At 37.6% G+C, this 14,819-nt stretch overlaps 1 long non-coding RNA gene across 1 annotated transcript; it reads left to right on the top strand.

Annotated features, from left to right (window-relative positions):
- The first annotated feature begins 219 nt into the window (after positions 1 to 219).
- Positions 220 to 14,272, top strand: LOC133247213 (uncharacterized). Its single transcript, XR_009736318.1, has 3 exons — positions 220 to 1,454; positions 2,614 to 2,674; positions 12,193 to 14,272. It is a non-coding gene; the product is annotated as an uncharacterized LOC133247213 (long non-coding RNA).
- Positions 14,273 to 14,819: the final 547 nt, after the last annotated feature.

Here is a 14,819-nt window from a genome sequence, read left to right as displayed (position 1 = left end):
AATTTTGTCTTACTGACTTATTATAGGGGTTATCATATTCAGACAGAGTTATGCCAAAGTATGTTACTGTCAAAAGATACAAGGATGAATTCATGTTGGGGTTACAGAAATAAAAGTTATGGCTATACACCTGAGTTGGTATTATTTATTATAAGTTTCAGACAGTTCATCTTCTTTGCTTATGTTATTCTATATCAGGGAAAAATAGAAATATTAGCCTTGAGAGTTACAGGGACACAGTTGAATTCCATTCTTCTATGTTGCTGATTTAAAAACATGAATGTTCTTCTCAAAGCTAAATTTGGTCTTATTCATGTTACCTTATATTTCTCTTGAAAAAGTAAAAGCTAATTGAATGTATAAATGAAGGGACCAATTCGTGAATGAAAAAATCAGGTACCTCTTAGACTGAAAATTTTTTGCTGAGGGCTGGTTAATATAAAAATTACCTTATACAATATTTTAAAATTTCTAGTTTACTTGATTCTCCTTTTACTCATAAAACAGGAGGAGAAAACTTCACAATTATTGAACATCTATTATGTGTGGGATATAGCTAATGAAATTATTTAAACTTTAAAATAAGTATAGTATGTAGCCAAAGGTGACTTATGGTTAAGAATAAGGAAGGCCTTAAACAAAGAATCAGATCTATGTTTGAGTCCCAGCTGGTGATATGAGTAGATCCAGAACTTCTACATAGAAAGGATATTAAATGTTTATGAGAGTCACAAATAAAACTCATCTTATATATAGGAGATAAATTGATAGGATGGATATGCCAATTTTATTGCTAATAAAAACTGTATTGGAAGATATGACTTAGGATAATGGCCAAATAAGTTTGGGAATGCCCTTTGTTCTTTATATACACCCTCAACCTCTCTTAAAACAGTGGCATAGTCCATTGAAAGAAAATTTGAGGTCTACTGAGGCAAACCCACTTATCAGTACTTGCTGCCACTTGGAGGTCTGGAATAAAAGTGGAAGGAAACAGAATGAATGGAGCAGCACTCCCCAGGGCCTATGAACTGAGAGTCATTTAGTTCCATCTAGTTGAGCACAGGGACTTCGCTCCTGGCTCAGTGGTAAAGAATCTGCCTGTCAATGGAGGAGACATGGGTTCAATCCCTGGGTTGGGAAGATTCCCTGGAGAAGAAAAATGGCAACTCACTCCAGTATTGTAGCCTGGGAAATTCTATGGACAGAGGAGCCTGGGTGGGCTATATAGTCCATGGTGGTCACAAAAGAGTCAAACCTGACTTAGCAACAACATGCAATTGAGCACAATGCCAGGCACAGCTTGTGATGTTTAATAAGCCACAGCACTACTAAAAGGCACAAATGTTCTGATTTTTCCATTCTAACCTAGGGTCTTCAGAAAGGAATACGGCCCCACTGACATCTTCATTTTGCACCAGTGAGACCATTTCAGGTTTCTGACCTCCAGAATGGTAAAATAATAAATGTGTGTTGTTTCAAGCCATTTGATTTGTGGTCCTCTGTTACAGCAGCAATAGGGCACTAATAGAGATGTGAAAGGCAAACGCTTCTTGCCCACAACACACTCTTCCTTTACCTAAGTGAACAAGCATGCAATCAAAGGCTAATATCTAAGGCTGGATTAGAAGGTGACATGGCGTGAATTCCAGTTGTGCAGGAGTGGTAAGAAAGATATCTTGATGTAAATGAGTTGTTTGCCACTAATTTGCTTTGAGAAATATTATATAGGAGGTTTTGGTGGAAAGACAATGGAAGAGTCAACCCTTTTACCTCAGTGACATGCCAGCTTTTGGAGACCCTGAATAAAATGACAAAGGCAGAGTATTTCTATAACATTTTTTCATGAACACATTGTGCTTCGTAGGCAATTTTAAACCACACTGTCATTCTGTGGCTCTGTCAGTAAAAACTGGTTACCAAAATACAGATTACTCCAACGCAAAAGAACTCCAAAGCAACGTATAGTGTCCATTTAACTCTACCTTTTAATCTAGCACTAAACCAAAAGCTTTTGTGAAGAAATCCAACAGTAAGACTAACTTGTTCTATTTTAGAAACTAGTAAAAGTGACTATTAATAGTTTAGGCTAATTATGGTCTTTAGGACAGAAGTTGACCTTTTGAAGTAGAGCTGCCTTGTATCCATTCCCCTGAGTTGAAATTGTACCTTTTATTTGGGTTCTACCTGGAAAGGAACCAGCACCAACCAGAGAACATAAAGTATCATGGGGTTCAGGTGGGAGAGCATTAAGAAACTAAATTATATGAATCAAACTTGGTCTCTTCAAAGCAATTTACAGTGATGCATGAGTACTTTACATAAGTTTATCTGTACATAATTCTTTTTGCTGCTCCTTTAAAACTAGTTTGTGGGAGATGCTTGGCTATGCCTTGACCCAGAATTCTGGATCCTTATGTTTTCTTTTGCTCATTCACCCTTCTCTGGCCACCATTGCCTCTCCTTGCTGTCTGGAAGCTAAAATTTGGAAAGAATTTCAAAAGGCTTCTGCCCTCTAAGACCCCTACTTCTGTTCTCAGACAAAACATGAACTTCTGGGATGGCAATTTAATCTGAGTTTTCTGAGTTTTCTTTCTCTACCAATGTCTCTAGGAGAAGCAACTTATGAAACACATCTGGAACACACTCATCTATGAAATGGAAATTCCCTTAAGTGAGTGAGCGCATGTGATTAGTGATAAATATTTTCTTATGTATTCATTCACAGACTAACTTGCAAAATTTTGAGCAATCATCCAGGAAAAACACATACAGGGTAAATAAAGGTGGTATTAATAAATAGGAGACGTTGTTTTCACAAATTCACAGCTATTTTTGAAGAACTGAAAGCTGAGTATGGATGTTCCCCTGACTCCAGGAACATCTCACTCCAGATCATGACCCATGGGTACTTTTAGGTCCTTTAACATGAATTTCATGTTTTAAAAGGCTTACTTTACAAATTTTGTATGTGAAAAAAGATACAGCTGAGTAAATTTACTGTTATCTTCTGGGTTTAAATTTAACTTCAAGTGAAAACATGCATTAATGCGTCTGTCCAAATACATAAGGGCTTCCCAGGTGGCTCAGTGGTAAAGAATCTGTTTGCCAGTGCAGGAGATGCAAGTTCAACCCCTGGGTCCAGAAGATCCCCTGGAGGAGGAAATGGCAACCAACTCCAGTGTTCTTGCCTGAAGAATCCCATGGACAGAGGAGCCTGATGGGTTACAGTCCATAGGGTCACAAAAGAGTCAGACATGACTCGGTGACTGAGATACACACACACACACCCCAAATACATAAATTATGTGTCTTCATGATTAATAGCCTCACACAAACATCATGTTCAGTTCACACAAACATATGGGGAAATGGATTTCTTTTAGAGAGCAAGCAGGTTTGGTCAATAATTACTAACTAAATTAAGCAATGAGGGAAAAAGACAACCAATTGGTAAGAAATATGGTACCTCAAGTTAATAATTTAAATAATATATAATGTTATGCTCAAAACAGTATTATAAAAATCTTAACCCATCAATTTTTATGTTTCCTCAATAAAGCATAACATTTCAAAAATAGAAATTTTACATATGCATGAATAAATATATTCCTTATCTTTATGCTTTCATATATAAAAACCAAAACTCATTATGGGGATAAGATGTATGGTAAGACCATTTGGTTATAGATTTGACATTTACAACTTTTCAAATTTTGGCTTTTTATACTATTTCCAAACGTAGTCATAGATATCCACTGTCATAGAAATACACTGACTTCAGGCTCTACTACAAAGCCACAGTTATCAAGACAGTATGGTACTGGCACAAAGACAGAAATATAGATCAATGGAACAAAATAGAAAGCCCAGAGATAAATCCACATACATACAGACACCTTATCTTTGACAAAGGAGGCAAGAATATACAATGGATTAAAGACAATCTCTTTAACAAGTGGTGCTGGGAAATCTGGTCAACCACTTGTAAAAGAATGAAACTAGAACACTTTCTAACACCATACACAAAAATAAACTCAAAATGGATTAAAGATCTAAACATAAGACCAGAAACTATAAAACTCCTAGAGGAGAACATAGGCAAAACACTCTCCGACATACATCACAGCAGGATCCTCTATGACCCACCTCCCAGAATATTGGAAATAAAAGCAAAAATAAACAAATGGGACTTAATTAACCTTAAAAGCTTCTGCACATCAAAGGAAACTATTAGCAAGGTGAAAAGACAGCCTTCAGAATGGGAGAAAATAATAGCAAATGAAGCAACTGACAAACAACTAATCTCAAAAATATATAAGCAACTCCTACAGCTCAACTCCAGAAAAATAAATGACCCAATCAAAAAATGGGCCAAAGAACTAAATAGACATTTCTCCAAAGAAGACATGCATATGGCTAACAAACACATGAAAAGATGCTCAACATCACTCATTATCAGAGAAATGCAAATCAAAACCACTATGAGGTACCATGTCACACCAGTCAGAATGGCTGCGATCCAAAAGTCTACAAATAATAAATGCTGGAGAGGGTGTGGAGAAAAGGGAACCCTCTTACACTGTTGGTGGGAATGCAAACTAGTACAGCCACTATGGAGAACAGTGTGGAGATTCCTTAAAAAACTGGAAATAGAACTGCCTTATGATCCAGCAATCCCACTGCTGGGCATACACACTGAGGAAACCAGAAGGGAAAGAGACACGTGTACCCCAATGTTCATCGCAGCACTGTTTATAATAGCCAGGACATGGAAGCAACCTAGATGTCCATCAGCAGATGAATGGATAAGAAAGCAGTGGTACATATACACAATGGAGTATTACTCAGCCATTAAAAAGAATACATTTGAATCAGTTCTAATGAGGTGGATGAAACTGGAGCCTATTATACAGAGTGAAGTAAGCCAGAAGGAAAAGCACCAATACAGTATACTAACACATATATATGGAATTTAGAAAGATGGTAACAATTACCCTGTGTACGAGACAGCAAAAGAGACAATGATGTATAGAACAGTCTTATGGACTCTGTGGGAGAGGGAGAGAGTGGGGAGATTTGGGAGAATGGCATTGAAACATGTAAAATATCATGTATGAAACGAGTTGCCAGTCCAGGTTCGATGCACGATACTGGATGCTTGGGGCTAGTGCACTGGGACGACCCAGAGGATAGTATGGGGAGGGAGGAGGGAGGAGGGTTCAGGATGGGGAACACATGTATACCTGTGGCAGATTCATTTTGATATTTGGCAAAACTAATACAATTATGTAAAGTTTAAAAATAAAATAAAATTAAAAAAAAAAGAAATACAGTGATAAAATTTAAAGGAAATCATGGTCATATGTCTTTTAAAACATAGCTGATTTCAAATCCTATTTTCATGTATCTTACTTTTTAAAATAGGGGCTTCCCTGGTTACTCAACAGTAAAGAATCTGTCTGCAATGCAGGAGATACTGGAGACATAGATTTGATCCCTGGGTTGGGCAGATCACCCAGAGGAGGAAATGGTAACCCATTCCAGTAATCTTGCTGGGAAAATCCCCTGGACAGAGAAGTCTGGTGGGCTATAGTCCATAGGGTCACAAAGAGTCAGACATGACTGAGCAACTGAACACACACACACACACAACTTGTTAAAATGTTATCCTATAAAATGAAAGGGATATTGGTCTCTATTAAACAAAATAAAATAGTAAAGAAACATATTCCAGATGAAGGAACAAGACAAAACAAAAAAAACAACTAAGTGAACATAGGCAATCTTAGACTGTTTATTAGTTGAGGAGAGAGTTTTGTCATTTCTTGAGGTAGAAAATATACAGGGAACACTTCAAAGCAGGTGAATAATGATAAAATCAGTTTTCAGCATGCTGAGATTGAGGTGCCTATGGACATCCCAGAAGGAATGTTCAGTAGAAAGAGGAATATAAAATTATAGAGTATATATCTGGGTCAAACATCTGGACTCTAATGTAGGGATAGCCAAGCCAGGGTACATGGCTCAAATCCAGCCCACTTCTTAATTTTTCAAATAAAGTTTTATTAGCATGCAATGATGTTATTCATTTACACATGGCTGTGGCTGCTTTTGCTCTACAATACCAGAGGTGAACAGTTACAACAGGGATTTATGGCCCACAAATAAAAAATATTTAATACCTGGCCCTTTACCTAGAAAAAATTTGCTAACTTCTGTTCTAGAGCAGAAATCTATAATAAATACACATCCCTCAACACAAGGTGTGAATGAATGCATTCATTTGATCAATTAGAAAATATTATTTATTAAAAACTATCTCTGTGCCAGACATTAGAGTAACAAATGAGATATGGAAATTCTTCAGTAAAAGTAATAATTTATCATTTTAAAAATATTTGCAAGTATAATTGTGATAAGAAAAAAGATAATATTAAAGACATTTTGCTTTCCCCTCAAGGTATTACAAGAAGAATATCTTATCAAGACAAACATTTGACTTCGGCCAGTTTTGACAGTTTTCAAACAATTTTATTTAGGTTCATGCAAATTTTCTACTGGAATGTTATATGATAGTGTCTTCTCTCTCATTTCTCCCATCATTCAACATGAACACATAACTCCAGAAACAAGAAAATGCTTTCAGACCGACACCTATGAAGCTCCAAAGGAGCTTCCAGCACAAGCAGACCAATGATGAGGTGGTTTGAGGAGAAGACTCTTCTCGGCATACCTGTAACTGCAGTAAAGAAAGTAGCCATTCATTCATTCAGCCATTTAGTCATCTACCCATTCACTTAGAACAAGTTTTTGAGGTACTTATTATTTACCAAGCACTGTCTTGGCCCTGAATATATAAAAGTGAACAAAGTAATGATTCTAGGAACTAATATACTTACTGACTTAATTGAGGAAACTATGTCTCATGGAGTTCTTTGGGAATATAATGGTAAAGTTGAAAGAATTGGGTGGGAAATTGAACAAATGTATTAACCTCTACTTTTCACCAAATCCCATAAAAATGTTTAAAAAAATGAGTCAACATCAAAACAGGACAATAAAAAGAAGAACTAAGACTACAGCAATAGAAACTTAGAAACTAGAAAGAAAGACAAAGTTCACTCACCTAAAAGAACTAAGAGGTTTCCAGTTTTAGCAATAACATGTAAAGAGCTTGAAAATAACTGCTATTACAATTTTTAAAAAGAATATTAATGACTTTTCTTGAACTCATCAGACAATGCAGGTTTCAGGGAAAATACTATACTGGCTTTGTTGTTATTTTTTAGTTTCTCAGTCATGTCTGACTCTTTGCAACCCTGTGGACTATAGCCTGCCAGGTTCCTCTGTCCATGGGATTTCACAAGCAAGAATACTGGAGTGGGTTGTCATTGCCTTAGACAGATGAATTCAGAGATTTGCAGTTTGGAATCTGCTAACTAGAGCAGAAGCAGAGGTAGCCATAAGCTAATTGTTGTTGTTTGTTGTTCAGCCAGTAAGTCATGTCTGACTTTTTGCAATTCCATGGACTGCAGCTTCCCTGTCCTTCACTATCTCCCAGAGTTTGCTCATACACATGTCCATTGAGTTGGTTGATGCCATCCAATCATCCCATCTTCTGTCACTCCCTTCTCCTCCTGCCCTCAATCTTTTCCAGCATCAGGGCCAACATTTAAGTATTAATTCTGTGACTTAGCATGAAAATGAGAAATTCTTAGGTTTTGAGGTCTTAGGGGACCTTTTGTGGGTTTTACCTCTAGAAAATCTACCAGATTTCAGTTGAAGATCTGGTGAAGATCCCCTAAAGGCTCTGGAATGGGAAGGGGATGTGTAATCTTTGTTTAATATACGACAAAAAGCAAGAAAAAATAGTCTAAAGAGATAAAGTAAGCTTCAGAACTAGACTCAAATATAACACAGATGTTAAAATTATCATAGGAAATGTTTTAAAACTCTTGGCAAAACATTATGAGCTCTAATTTAAAAAGTTAGATAATGTGCAAGAACACTTGGGTAAAGTAAGCAAAGACCTACAAACTCTGAGGAAGAATTCAAAGGAAATGCTAGAAATACCCAACCCTATAATAGACATTAAGAATGCCTATGATAAGTTCATCAATAAACTAGATAAATCTGAGGAAAGCATCAGTGAGCTTGAAGACAGATCAATATAAACTTCCCAAAATGAAATTCAAAAAGAAGGGAAAAAAACCCAAACCCAGAACATCCAAAACCTGTGGAATAATGTCAAAAGATATAAGATACACATAACTGGCATACCACAATAAGAAGGAATATTTGAAGTAATAATGGCTGAGAAGCTCCCAAACTTTATGATAGACACCAAACCACACATCCATGAAAGTCAGAACAAAAATAAGTACCAAAACACTACTTCCACACACATAATATTAAGAAACCCTCATCCTCCAAATGGAGAAGAAGTGGCAACCCACCCCAGTACTCTTGCCTAGAAAATCCCATGGACGGAGGCTGCAGTCCATGGGGGTCACTAGGGGTCGGAAAAGACTGAGTGACTTCACTTTTACTTTTCACTTTCATGCATTGGAGAAGGAAATGGCAACCCACTCCAGTGTTCTTGCCTGGAGAATCCCAGGGATGCTGAAGCCTGGTGGGCTTCCGTCTATGGGGTCGCACAGAGTCGGACACGACTGAAGCAACTTAGCAGCAGCAGCATCCTCTAACATAAAGAGAGAAAGACAGAAAAAAAAATCTTCAAAGAATCTAGAGAAGGGAAAATAAACCTTACTTATAAAGGAACAAAGATACAATGGACTTTTTGTCAGAAATTATGCAAGAAAGAAGGTAGGATCTTCAGTGTTGAAAGAAAAATAAAAAGAACCAGCCAAGAATTCTGTATCCAGAAAGATTACTCTCTAAAGTGAAAGCGAAATATAAAAACTTCCTAAGACAAACAAAAACTGAAGGAATTCATTATTAGCATAGTGTGAGTCGCTCAGTCATGTCCGACTCTTTGCAACCCCATGGACTATACAAACCATGGAATTCTCCAGGCCAGAATACTGGAGTGGCCAGCCTTTCCCTTCTCCAGGGTATCTTCCCAATCCAGGAATCAAACCCAGGTCTCCCACATTGCAGGTGGATTCTTTACCAGCTGAGCCTCAAGGGAAGCCCAAGAATACTGGAGTGGGTAGCCTATCCCTTCTCTAGTGGATCTTTCTGACCCAGGGATTGAACCGGGGTCTCCTACATTGCAGGCGGATTCTTTACCAACTGAGCTATGAGGGAAACCCCATTATTAGCATACCTGTATGCAAAAAAAAGTTAAAAGATTTCTTAACCAGAAGGAAGATGATATACACCACAAACTTGAATCTACTTAAAGGAAAAGAACATGTCAGAGAAAAAAAATTTTTTTTAAAGATTAAAAAATATTTTATTTTTCTTATTCTTATTTAATATAAAAGATAACTGTGTTTCAAGTAATAATAGTAACAATGTTCCATGTGAGTATAGCCTATAGATAAATAATGAATGACAGCAATGTCACAGGGAGAAGAAACAGGGATTGGAAATATTCTGTTGCTACAAGTGAAGTGGTCTAGTATTTTAATAACAATTAGATTAATTAAAAATGTATATTGGGGGGCTTAGCAGAAGAAAGATGATATACACCACAAACTTGAATCTACTTAAAGGAAAAGAACATGTCAGAGAAAAAAAAGATTAAAAAATATTTTATTTTTCTTATTCTTATTTAATATAAAAGATAACTGTATTTCAAGTAATAATAGCAACAATGTTCTGTGTGAGTATAGCCTATGGATAGATAGTGAATGACAGCAATGTCACAGGGAGAAGAAACAGGGATTGGAAATATTCTGTTGCTACAAGTGAAGTGGTCGAGTATCATTCCATGCATATTGGGAGGCTTCCTTGATGGCTCAGTAGTAAAAAAAAAAGTCCACCTGCCAAGATGGGAAACATGGTAATCCTTTATCCAGGAAGGCCATACATGCCATGAGGCAAACTAAGCCCAAGCATCACAACAGTTGAGCCTATGCTCTAAAGCCCAGGAGCCACAACTACTGAGCCCATGTGCTGTAACTACTGAAGCCCGCATGACCTGGAGCCTGTGCTCAGAAACAGGAGGAGCCACCATAAAGAGAAGCCCCATGAGTAGCCCCCGATCACCGAAACCAGAGAAAAGCCCAAGCAGTAACAACCACAAAGAACCATCACAGCCATAAGTAAATACATAAAAAAATTATATATAATTCTTTGTGGTTGTTGCTGCTTTATATATATATAAAGACTATCAGACAGGGCAGTTAAAGAAAATGTATATTGGAAAATCTAAGGCAAATGCAACATTAAAAAAAACTAATTTATGTGCTAAGATGTGAAGTAAAAGGGAATCATATTGGATGTTCATTTAGTAGCAGATAAGGCAGAAAAAGGGGAAAAAGAATAAATTCAATGAATAGAACAAAGTTACAAACATGTTAGATATTAATCCAACTGTATTAAGAATAACTCTCAACGTGGATGGTCAGAGCACCAATTTAAATTCAAAGATTGTCAGAATGGGTATAAAAGCAAGACAATTTATGTTGTCTGATGGAAGTCAACTTTAAAATTAAAATCTCCAATTGGTTAAAAAGGATGGAGCAATGGACATTGTGCTAACAATAATCAAAAGAAAACTAAAGTACTGTATTGATTCCAAATAAAGCATGCTTCAGAAGAAGGAAAGTTATCATGGATAAATGGGCATTATATAATGATAAAGAAGTCAATTTTAATTTCTCCTAAATGTGTATACCTAACAAGAGTGTGTCCAAAAAAAGAGAGGCAAAAACTGGTAAGATGAAAGGGAGAAATAGACAAATTCATTACTGTAGCTGAAGACTTCAACACTGTTCCTTCAGCAACTGACTGACCATCAAGCAGAAAATCAGAATATATTTTACCTGAAAAACACTGTCAGTTAATTTGAACCAATTGATATTTATGGGCTACTTCAGCCAACAACAGCAAGGTACACATCCTTCACAAGCTCACATAGAGCATTCATCAAGACTGACCACACTCTGGGAGGACATAAAATATGTCTTAACAAATTTAAGAGAATAGAAAAACATAAAGTACGCTTTCAGACCCAAAGGGATTACAGTACAAATCAAACAGAAAGATAGACGTCAAATCCCCAAATATTTGAAGTTAGACAATATGTTTTTTAATAACTTTAAGGTTAAAGAAGACAAATGTTTGAGTCAAAGAAAATAATTGTTTAAAATTACTTGAAGAGAATAAAAATATAAAGACAACTTATCAAAATTTGTGGAATGCAGTAAAAAGCAGTGATGGGAAGAAATTTACAGCATTAAGTGCATGTATTTCATCTTAAGAAACTAGACACAATATTTTTAAAATGTTTGTGACTCTTGTAAGCAGGCATTTTTTGAAAAATGACATGATAATAATGTCTAATTTGTATATTCTTGTAATTGTTTTACTTTAGAGCTGTTTGTAAATATGAGAAATTATAATAAAGCCTGTTATAAGCTCAATGGTTGTAGCCCCTCAAAACTCATATATTGAAATCTAATTTTCAAGGTGATGGCATTAAGAGGTGGGGAATTTGAGAGTGATTAGATCATGAGGGTGATTCCCTCATGATGGGGATTAGTGCTCTTATAAATCAGGTGACAGAGAAGGTCCCTTGCCGCTTCTGCCATGTAGGCTATAGCAAAACTACAATCGCCCATGAATCAGGAAGCAAGTCCTCACCAAATACACAGTCTCTGGAGCCTTGATTTTGGACATCCCAGTCACCAGAAGAGTAAGAAATAAATGTCTCTCGTTTATAAGCCATCCAGTCCCTAACATTTGTTAGAGCAGCCTTCACAGATTAAAGCACTGTGTTTTTTTCAACAGTTATATGAAATAACTATTGAGAACCATTAGCTCTTTAAGGACTTTTTTTCAGTGAAGGGATGATGTGGACATAAAATTTCAGTATTGTTGCAAATGCAGGGGAGGATTAGGGGAGAATCAGCTACCTCTTTCCTTACCCCTTAAGTGTTAGCATGCTTGAAAATCCTTGGGTTAGATTACACTTCATTACATTTGATAATAAAATGCTATAATATATAAACAGTCATGTATAAGTCTTTTAACTAAATTTGTGATTTTTATATACAGTTGTCCCTTGAACAGAGTGCCAGACATCCTTGAGTGTGAACTCAAGGATAACTATGAACAAAGCCAGAGGAAGTGATGGAATTCAAGCTGAACTCTTTCAAATCCTGGAAGATGATGCTGTGAAAGTGCTGCACACAGTATGCCAGCAAATTTGGAAAACTCAGCAGTGGCCACAGGACTGGAAATGATCAGTTTTCATTCCATTCCCAAAGAAAGGCAATGCCAAAGCATGTTCAAACTACCACACAATTGCACTCATCTCACATGCTAGCAAAGTAATGCTCACTCAAAATTCTCCAAGCCAGGCTTCAATAGTACAGGAACTGTGAACTTTCAGATATTCAAGCTAGATTTAGACAAAGCAGAGGAACCAGAGATCAAACTGCCAACATCCGCTGAATCATCGAAAAAGCAAGAGAGTTCCAGAAAAACATCTACTTCTGCTTTATTGACTATGCCAAAGCCTTTGACTGTGTAGATCACAACAAACTGTGGAAAATTCTTAAAGATATGGGAATACCAGACCACCTGATCTGCCTCTGGAGAAATCTGTATGCAGGTCAAGATGCAACAGTTAGAAATGGACATGGAACAATGGTCTGGTTCCAAATTGGGAAACGAGTATGTTAAGACTACATATGGTCACCCTGTTTATTTCACTTATATGCAGAGTACATCATGCAAAATGCCAGGCTGGAGGAAGCCCAAGCTGGAATCAAGATCGCCAGGAGAAATTTCAATAACCTCAGATATGCAGATGACACCACACTTATGCCAGAAAGTGAAGAGGAACTAAAAAGCCTTTTGATGAAAGTGAAAGAGGAGAGTGAAAAAGTTGGCTTAAAGCTCAACATTCAGAAAACAAAGATCACGGCATCCAGTCCCATCACTTTATGGCAAATAGGTGGGGAAACAATGGAAACAGTGTGGACTTTGTTTTCTTGGGCTCCCAAATCACTGCAGATGGTGACTGCAGCCATGAAATTCCCCGGTGGCTCAGATGGTACCGCATCTGCCTACAATGTGGGAGACCCAGGTTCGATCCCTGGGTCAGGAAGATCCTCTGGAGAAGGAAATGGCAACCCACTTTAGTATTCTTGCCTGGAAAATCCCATGGATGGAGGATCCTGGTAGTCTACAGTCCATGGGGTCACAAAGAGTTGGACATGACTGAGCCACTTCACTTGCTTCTTGGAAGAAAAGCTATGATCAACCTATGCTAAGTCACTTCAGTCGTTTCCGACTCTGTGCGACCCCAAAGACGGCAGCCCACCAGGCTCCCCTGTCCCTGGGATTCTCCAGGCCAGAACACTGGAGTGGGCTGCCATTTCCTTCTCCAATGCATGAAAGTGAAAAGCGAAAGTGAAGTCGCTCAGTCGTGTCCGACTCTTAGCGACCCCATGGATTGCAGCCTAACAGGCTCCTCCGTCCATGGGATTTTCCAAGCAAGAGTACTGGAGTGGGGTGCCATTGCCTTCTCCGATGACCAACCTAGATGGCATATTAAAAAGCAGAGACAATACTTTGCTGACCAAGATCCATTTAGTCAAAGCTATGATTTCTCCAGTAGCCATGTATGGATGTGAGAGTTGGACCATAACCAAAGCTGAGCACCAAAGAATTGATGCTTTTGAACTGTGGTGCCAAGGAAGACTCTTGGGAGTCCTTGGACTGCAAGGAGATCCAACCAGTCCATCTTAAAAGAAATTAGTCCTGAATATGCAGTGGAAGGACTGATGCTGAAGCTGAAGTTCCAATACTTTGGCCACCTGATGCAAAGAACTGACTCATTTGAAAAGACCCTGATGCTGGGAAAGATTGAAAGCAGGAGGCAAAGAGGATGACAGAGGATAAGATGGTTGGATGGCATCACCAACTCCATGGACATGAGTTTGAGCAAGCTCCAGGACTTGGTGATGAACAGGGAAGCTTGGCGTGCTGCAGTCCATGGGGTTGCAAATAGTTGGACACGACTAAGTGACTGAACTATGCTAAGCTGTCCTGTGAACAATAAAGGTTTGAACTTCAAGGGTCTACTTATACATTATTTTTTTCAATAAATACATATTACTTAACCACAGTACCTGTGATGCATTGAATCTGCAGATGTAAAGGAAATTAGGGTACAGAGAACCCAAGTATATGGAGGGCCCAGTAACCCTAATGTTTGCTCAAAGTTCAATTGTATTCTTAATCTTTTGTAATTTGCTTATTTATGGACTTGTGTTAAATGTCCAGTTTTTTAGTTTCAATATTTTAACAATTTTTGAACAGCTATATACATATTGTGCCAGATGTCAGAAATTAAAAGTGGAAAAGTCCTGTCCCTGACCTTCAATCAACTCATGGTTTAGTGAGATACACAATTACAAAGACACTTTCAAAATAATGGAAAATGTGAGCTTGATTCATATAAAAACTCAGTTTGCATTTTCCTATATTATAGGAGAGGAAGCTCTTGGGGTGGACGTTATGAGTCATTGCCCAGGTCTCCTCTTTAGTACTGAGGCACCGATTTCTGTGCTGCCAGAACTTCTGTCATCTGATGGTTCACAAGGTGGTCCTATGGTGAAGGTCGTTACCTTGCACAAGGTCAAGTCACTTCTCAGAGACATCTTACACACTAT

This window comes from Bos javanicus, chromosome 5 (assembly GCF_032452875.1).
Source record: "Bos javanicus breed banteng chromosome 5, ARS-OSU_banteng_1.0, whole genome shotgun sequence".
NCBI classification, from domain to species: Eukaryota; Metazoa; Chordata; class Mammalia; order Artiodactyla; family Bovidae; genus Bos; species Bos javanicus.
The sequence above is the reverse complement of the archived record's forward strand: the minus strand, read 5'-3'. Positions and strand labels throughout refer to the sequence as shown.